The sequence below is a fragment of the Salvelinus namaycush genome, chromosome 8, assembly GCF_016432855.1.
Source record: "Salvelinus namaycush isolate Seneca chromosome 8, SaNama_1.0, whole genome shotgun sequence".
Taxonomy (NCBI): Eukaryota; Metazoa; Chordata; class Actinopteri; order Salmoniformes; family Salmonidae; genus Salvelinus; species Salvelinus namaycush.
Window position 1 is genome coordinate 45,307,718 of NC_052314.1, and position 9,108 is coordinate 45,316,825.

The following is a 9,108-nucleotide window of genomic DNA, read 5'->3' on the forward strand; positions in this document are numbered from 1 at the left end:
GCCTTTATAAAACATAAAGGTTGCAATTCCAGTTTCATCCCCCAGAAAAGACAGAACAAATATTACAACAAATATTATTGTTAAAGTCAAATATACTAATTGATACAAATAAAAAAATCTTTATGGATTTATTTTAAATTTAGGGAATTATCTTTGTTAACGATATTAGGAATGGTGGAGTTATATCACACGTGCAGTTAACAAAAATATATGGAAATGTTTGTGCTATCAAGAATTACAACAAACTTATTGTAGCATTACTGCGAAAATGGAGGGAGGCAAGTGGAAGAAGATAAGGAACTTATTTGTCTGCCCAACATTTACAAAAAATATTTTCGACAAATATAATATAAATGTTGACAGCGGCGCCGTACAGGTTGCAAGAAAAACATGGTTTATGAACTGATACACAAAACAATGCTTAATTCAAAACTTTTTTTTTTCAATTTAAATTATTATACAAAATTCTTGCAACCAACAGAATGTTATGTATATGGGGCATGGGTTTTCTGTATAGTTATCTAATGTTGGTGGGGCATGTTATTCTGTTTCAATGTTACTCCTGAATAACTAGGATAAATATAATCACTTTTTTTGTGTATTTATAACAAAGCTGAGATTCACCTTCGAAGTCCAAAGTGTTGGAAAACAATGGAAATCAGTTATTGACATAGACATAATGGCGTAGCAAAAATATCGGAATGCCATGAACTATGAAGTTCTGAGTTCCAATCCCTGATGAGGACAAGTTGAATAATAATTACTGTATCAATAAACATACACAATGTAGTCATGTATATGTGTCAGCTATGTAAGTTGGAAACACTGTATGTTAAAAGCACTGTGTGTGTGTAGCATAATGACAATTTTTTCACATGAGTTCACATGTGAAATCGGGATTTTTCACATAAAAAAGCATGTGGTTATTCCTTAAGGGTAGTTTACAACCATAGTTAATGTATTTATCCACTATACAGACGAACCAGGCAAGGCTGTCCATTGTCTCCTCTTATTTTATTTGTCATAAAAACCATTAACTTGGAATTCTATTGAAGAATTGTATGAGTATGTTAACCTTCTATCCTTATGATATATTATTGACGGTTGAAAATCCAAAACCTATTTGAAGGCTGTGATAAACAGACAGAGTTTCAGGGCAACCTAGAGCTCAGCAGGAGCCTGGGTGTTGGAGTGAATTGTCTGCTGGATGAAGTCCATGTAGTGGGCCATGCAAGTGTAGACTCCAGGGAAGCATTCCAAAGCACAAGCATTGCAATGACTTAAAACTCACAAAGTTTAGTTAGTTTATTTATTTAGCACATATAAAAGAAAACGTCATACATAAAAAAGATCAAACATTACAGTGCAGGGAGAGGGGAATAAACTCAAGATCAAACTAAATAATGAATACAGAAAATTGATTAACAAGATATTACATGAAAAACAAACAGAAAGGTAAGACGTGAAGAGAGAGTGAAGAGTAAAATTATAAAAATAAGGATGGGTACTGCTGTGAGAGGTAGTTGTGAGGACTGGGCTTGGACCAAAAGGTACTGTTTTAATAGTTGTGTTTTTTAAACTGTTAATGGACATGTGATTCGTCAGATGTCCAGGTTGGTTATTTCAAAACAGTGGTCCTCGTGTATTAGTGAGAATTGTCCTAGGGTTGTCCAGTAAAAAGCAGCATGAAGATGATTAGCAGATCTGGTCACATGGCAGCTGCCGCCATAAACAACATGCCAGGAAATGAATCACTCGTCAAGTGCATAAACAGAATGAGACTGAGTGTAAGGGCTCCAGTAAACTAAGTTTGAAATTGCCCTCTAGCCCATGGTATAAGAGCCGTAAGACACGCTCTCGGTTCAACATTGTGCAAAAATTCTAACAAACATTATATAACGAAACTGAGATTTACATAGCACAAGCCTCTTTGTTCTCTAACAGCTATATGTCTTTTAAAAACAAAGCAATTGGGTAGCAAACGCAAAAACTGTGGGTGTATGTCACCTCTGGCTGCATAGCAAATGGCCCAAGACAATGCCTAACACAGGCGGTTGGTAGCAACTTAATTGGGGAGGACAAGCTTGTGGTAATGGCTGGAGCGGAATAAGGGGAATGGTATCAAATACATTAAACACATGGTTTCCATTTGTTTGATTCCATTCCATTTGCTCTGTTCGAGTCACAAATATGATGACTTGCAACTCGACTTTGACTTTAACACCAATGACTCGTGACTTGACTTGGACTTGAGCCTTATGACTCGACTTGATACCCTCCCCAAGCCCAAATATCAAAAATAATGCTATTAAAAAAAGTATGCAGCGCATCAACTCTTCATTTAACGGATTACATTTTGAACCGGACAGCAGCCAATCAAATTGTGCCAGCTGAGAAAAAGTTGTGCGTGGCAGTGCAGAGGAACGTCGACGGGTGAATTCAGATGGAGCCCTTGGAAAGATGATACTCAAAATTATAATTTTCGGATATAAAGACGACGCAGTATCAACAAAAAACGGATTGCAACTTGCAAAACATGCGGGATGAAAATTACAGACGGAGGCGCAACCATTTCCAACTTTGTTCGACATTTGAAGCTGCACAAAGAACGGTAAGTCGTGGCTAATATAGCAGACAGCTATATATTTTATTACTTTACTGGTGTACCATGTAGGCTAACGTAACATTAAATCTATGAGCCTCCACATAGTCAATCAGTGCGGGAACGTGATCATTGTACCCAAGATTGAGCTACAACTGGCTAGGCAGTTGGTAGCCTAAATCCTGGCTGATGTTACTACTCTTCCTAAAACCATTGACATACATTAGCCTACTGTAACAACACAGAGAGAGTGTGTGTGTGTTAAGGTTAGGCGATTGTGTACAAGCCTACATCGCTCAATTGCGCCCTATAGCGATCCTCGATCACTATTGGGGGGGGGGGGGGGGGGGGGTGTCTTTCTCATGGCTACCCATGTATTTCCATGGAAATATAATGTTAATAGAACATCAATCAAATGTATTTATAAAGCCCTTTTTAAATCAGCCGATGTCACAAAGTGCTATACAGAAACCCAGCCTAAAACCCCAAACAGCAAGCAATGCAGATGTAGAAGCCCGGTGGCTAGGAAAAACTCTGTAGAACGGCAGGAACCTAGGAAGAAACCTAGAGAGGAACCAGGCTCTGAGGAGTGGCCAGTCCTCTTCTGGCTGTGCTGGGTGGAGATTATAACAGTACATGGCCAAGATGTTCAAACGTTCATAGAACGTTCAACTGCACATGGGGACAAAGATCGTACTTTCTGGAGAAATGTCCTCTGGTCTGATGAAACAAAAATAGAACTGTTTGGCCATAATGACCATTGTTATGTTTGGAGAAAAAAGGGGGAGGCTTGCAAGCCAAAGAACACTGTCCCAACTGTGAAGCACGGTGATGGCAGCATCATGTTGTGGGCATCATGAGGAAGGGAAATTATGTGGATATATTGAAGCAACATCTCAAGACATCAGTCAGGAAGTTAAAGCTTGGTCACAAATGGGTCTTCCAAATGGACAATGACCCCAAGCATACTTCCAAAGTTGTGGCAAGATGGCTTAAGGACAACAAAATCAAGGTATTGGAGTGGCCATCACAAAGCCCTGACCTCAATCCTATAGAACATTTGTGGGCAGAACTGAATAAGCGTGTGTGAGCAAGGAGGCCTACAAACCTGACTCAGTTACACCAGCTCTGTCAGGAGGAATGGGCCAAAATTCACCCAACTTATTGTGGGAAGCTTGTGGATGGCTACCCGAAAGGTTTGACCCAAGTTAAACAATTTAAAGGCAATGCTACCAAATACTAATTGAGTGCATGTAAACTTCTGACTCACTGGGAATGTGATAAAAGAAATTAAAGCTGAAATAAATAATTATCTCTACTATTATTCTGACATTTCACATTCTTAAAATAAAGTGGTGATCCTAACTGACCTAAGACAGGGAATTTTTACAAGGATTAAATGTCAGGAATTACGAAAAACTGAGTTTAAATGTATTTGGCTAAGATGTATGTAAACTTCCGACTTCAACTGTATTTAGCTGTTGTTGTTGCCTGTTTTGCATGTTATTTTGCCATTAATACGTGTCACATATCAGTTTGTAAACAATGTAAAAAAATAACAACACTGAGTTAATAAAGCAGCATACAAACATGGTCTCTTTTTTGCTTGAGTAAGGCAGCTCCAAAATGCAGGTGTTTCAGCCTAGCTTAGTGCTTTCTGTGGTGGTGGGGCAGCCAGCGGAAAATACAGAGCATAGGGGTTGGTAACGTTCTCTAGTTGCACTGTGATTGGCACAGTGTTCTGTCACTCACGGGGACGCTACTTCACCGCAAAATCTACGGGTAGAGATCTAAAATTCAAGCCCCCTGGGTGCCGACATAGATGTACATTAGAAGTGCCCGTCCAAGAAGGCTCAAGGTCATTGGCCACAGATAAAATGATGTCAAATCACGTTATATCTACCGTAGCTTTGATTGGTCTGATCATGTCAACATCATACTTTCAAAATCTTAGCTAGTATGCTAGCAGTCATCATTATGAATCAAGTCGACAATCTAGCGGAAAATTTGCCTTCTGGATGATAGCGAAGTGAACAGGCCGTGGCTCGGGTGGTTGATGACCTTGATGATCTTTTTGGCCTTCCTGTGACATCGGGTGCTGTAGGTGTCCTGGAAGGAAGGCAGTGTGCCCTCGTGATGCGTTGGGCAGACCGTACCACCCTCTGGATAGCCCTGCAGTTGCGGGCGGCGCAATTGTTATATCAGGTGGTGATACAGCCCGACAGGATGCTCTCAATTGTGCATCTGTAAAAGTTTGTGATGGTTTTAGGTGACAAGCCAAATTTCTTCAGCCTCCTGAGGTTGAAGAGGTGAAGTTGCGCCTTCTTCACCACAATGTCTGTGTGGGTGGACCATTTCAGATTGTCAGTGATGTGTACGCCGAGGAACTTGAAGGTTTCCACCTTCTCCACTGCGGTCCCATCGATGTGGGTAGAGGTGTGCTCCTTCTGCTGTTTCCTGACGTCCACGATCAGCTCCTTTGTTTTGTTGACGTTGAAGGACAGGTTATTTTCCTGGCACCACTCCACCCGGGGCCCTCACCTCCTCCATGTAGGCTGTCTCATCATTGTTGGTAATATAGCCTGTTCTACTGTTGCGTCGCCTGCATACTTGATGATTGAGTTGGAGCCATGCGGTGATGGATGAACAGGAGGGGACTGAGCACGCACTTAGCCTACAGTTCTGACTTGGTGGTGAACATGTAGCCTATAGCCTACTTTAGAGAAATGTCATCATCGAATATTGTTAGAGCTTTCATTGTTCCCTTACAGTGAATTCGGAAAGTATTCAGACCCCTTGACTTTCTCCACATTTTGTTACATTACAGCCTTATTCTAGAATGGATTCAAAAGTTTTTTTATTCTCACCAATCAATACACAATACCCCATAATGACAAAGCAAAAACAGGTTTTTAGAAATTTTAGCAAAAAAGAAAATGACTGAAATATCACATTTACATAAGTATTTAGACCCTTTACTTAGTACTTTGTTGAAGCACGTTTGGCAGCGATTACAGCCTAGAGTATTCTCCGGTATGACGCTACATGCTTGGGACGCCTGTATTTGTAGATTTCTCCCATACTTCTCCGCAGCTCCTCTCTAGGTCTGTCAGGTTGGATTTTAAGCGACACTCTACAGCTATTTCCAGGTCTCTCCAGAGATATTAGATTGGGTTCAAGTCCGGACTCTGGCTGGACCACTCAAGGACATTCAGAGACTTGTCCCGAAGCCACTCTATCATTGTTTTGGCTGTTTGCTCAGGGTCTGTTGGAAGGTGAACCTTCACCACCGTCTGAGGTCATGAGCACTCTGGAGCAGGTTTTCATCAAGGAGCTCTCTGTACTTTGCTCTGTTCATCTTTCCCTCTGTCCTGACTAGTCTTCCAGTCCATGCTGCTGAAAAACATCCCCATAGCATGATGCTGCCACCACAATGCTTCACCGTGCCAGGTTTCCTCCAGACGTGACGCTTGGCATTCAGACCAAAGAGTTCAATCTTGGATTCATCAGACCAGAGAATCTTGTTTCTCATGGTCTGAGAGTCCTTTAGGTGCCTTTTGGCAAACACCAAGCGGGCTGTCATGTGCCTTTTACTGAGGAGTGGCCTCCGTCTGGCCACTCTACCATAAAGGCCTGATTGGTGGAGTGCTGCAGAGATGGTTGTCTTTCTGGAAGGTTCTCCCATCTCCACAGAGGAACTCTGAGCTCTGTCAGAGTCACCATCGGGTTCTTGGTCACTTCTCTGACCCAGGCCCTTCTCCCCCGATTGCTCAGTTTGGCCGAACAGCCAGCTCCAGGAAGAGTCTTGGTGGTTCCAAACTTCTTCCATTTAAGAATGATGGAGGTCACTGTGTTCTTGGGGACCTTCAATGCTGCAGACATTTTTTGGTACCCTTCCCCAGATCTGTGCCTCGACACCATCCTATCTCGGAGCTCTACGGATAATTTTTTCGACCTCATGGCTTGGTTTTTGCACTGACATATGCACTGTCAACTGTGGAACCTTCCAAATCATGTCCAATCAAATGAATATACCACAGGTGGACTCCAATCAAGTTGTAGAAACATCTCAAGGATGATCAATGAAAACAGGATGAACCTGAGATCAATTTTGAGTCTCAAAACAAAGGGTCTGAATGTTTATGTAAATAAGGTATTTCGTTTTTTTTTTTTGTGAAAAACAAATCTAAAAACCTGTTTTTGCTTTGTTATTATGGGGTACTGTGTGTAGATTGATGAGGCGAAAATAATGATACATTTTTTAATAAGGCTGTAACGTAGCAAAATGTGGAATACTTTCTGGATGCACTGTATATTCTCCCTTTATTTATCATACAGTTTTGACTTGGTGTACAGGGAGAATACTGTAAGAAAGGCCCAAGTTCTGAATTCTGTTGCTGTACATTTCAAAAGTGCTGAACAAATAGTTATATTGACTACATCCGTCCTAGCGCGCTCATTAATTACTTAATTTAAATTACGCATTGCCTCTTATTATGCCATATTTGTACATCTGAATAGAAACCACATTTGTTTAAACAAGTCAGCCATATCAGCTATGCAGTAGATGAGGACGAATTAACTGTTTCGCTTACAAACAAGGGTCCGCTGATAGCCAGGTGTAACAGTGATAAGGTGTTTGGACTCTGCTGTTGGGACAGCTATATGTAGGCCATAACAGTTTGTGGGCACCGTTTGTCACCGTTATAGTCCAATTAATGTATTGTTTAGTGTTGTGTAGTGGCTTTGATGGCATGCATCTAAAACCTTTTTTTTAGTTTTCCCGACCAAGATTTACATGCTATAATCGCCACTGCGTGAGAATAGCCAATATGTAGAAAAATACTGAGGGCCAGAACGCACAGCGTTCATCAAGAGATCACTTCCAGAGTGGTTTCCAGAGCTGGCTGGAACCAAAATCGAAGTGATGAGAGATCAAGGCATAGGCAGGCACATTGGCAATTCAGCCAGATCCCAAACCTTGATTTTCCAGGCGCTCCTATTCCCTGACCGAGACTACATTCTGAAGGCGGCTAGATAGAATGCACTCACTCTGGCCTAGCGGGAGATCCAAATCACTGCCGAATACAGCAACTACACCAATGCAAAGTGTTGGGCCTTTTCACAGGCAATGGCCTTGACTGAGAAACCCAGATTCCAAGCATTTCTGCTGTATTCTGCCACACTCAAACTTCCTAGTGGCGCAGAAAATGTGACCACAACTTACACGGTATGTTCTATTAGAATCGTTGACAGAGTCTGAGGATTGAACTTTTGAAAGTTAACGTGTTATAATATTGTTCAGGTTAACTCAGAAAGGTGCTCTATAACCTAATCTTGATACAGCGGGGATGTGGTGGGGGGTATTTTGCGCAGCTAGCTTTCCCAGTGTCAGGTTTGTAGGAAAAGAGTTTGCCATTATAGAGCAGCTGTGTGTGTTTTGTTTGTATGTTTGTTTAGGTGTTTCATTTACCTACTCTCAGGTTCTTATGAGAGTGGGCTTCAGGGATGGGGGTCTGGCGACCATAGTAAGGGATGGATTTGATCTCCAATTTCATGCACAAGATTATTTTTGAATATATCACATGATGACACTACAGCTAACAAGTTGGAATGCTAATGGGATAAATGGCCAAAATAAACGAGTGGTTTGCTTAGATTACTTTTGTAGACATAACATTGATGTTATATCTCATGCCCAAAGATTTGGAAACAGGCATTATTATGTTGCAGCGTCATCCTCTGTAGATTCCAAAACTCGTGCCTCCCTCGTCAGAAGACATAGTTTATCATGGACTGTTCTGTAAAAATATGGTAGTGATGACGGTAGGATATCATATATCAAAACTGTAATCTCAGGTAAGAAAATTGCTTTCATATCAGTATATGCGCCAACCTAGTATGATCCTACATTTTATGAGAATCTAATGGAGTTGCTGGCAAATATTACAGATTTTTCTCTGATCAAATGAATGCCGTTTTATCAGCTCTGGACTGCTCTGGCTACTAATCTCAAACAGCTCCCACACCTGTGTCAGTGGTATTTAACAACCTGGTCAAGGATTTTAGTCTCACTGATATCTTCCGATTTGTCAATCCTACGTCTAGACAATTGAGTTTTTACTCTGCTAGACATAAATTATACTCCAGAATAGATTATATTCTAGCTTCCGGCACTGCATATGCAGATATTCATAATGCAACAATATGCCCACGTCCATTTCTGATCATAGTTTCAATATAATATTATTAAAGAGCAAACAATTTTGTACTTTATTTGAAAAATAACTCGATGTTTATCTAACACAGAATGTTTGGTCTGTTGAAGATATCCTATGGATGTCACGACTTCTGCCGAAGTCGATGCCTCTCTTTGTTCGGGTGGTGCTCGGCGGTCGACGTCACTGGTCTTCTAGCTATCGCCGATCCATTTTTCATTTTCCATTTGTCTTGTCTTGTTTTCCCACACACCTGGTTCTAATTTCCATCAATATGTGTTGTGTATT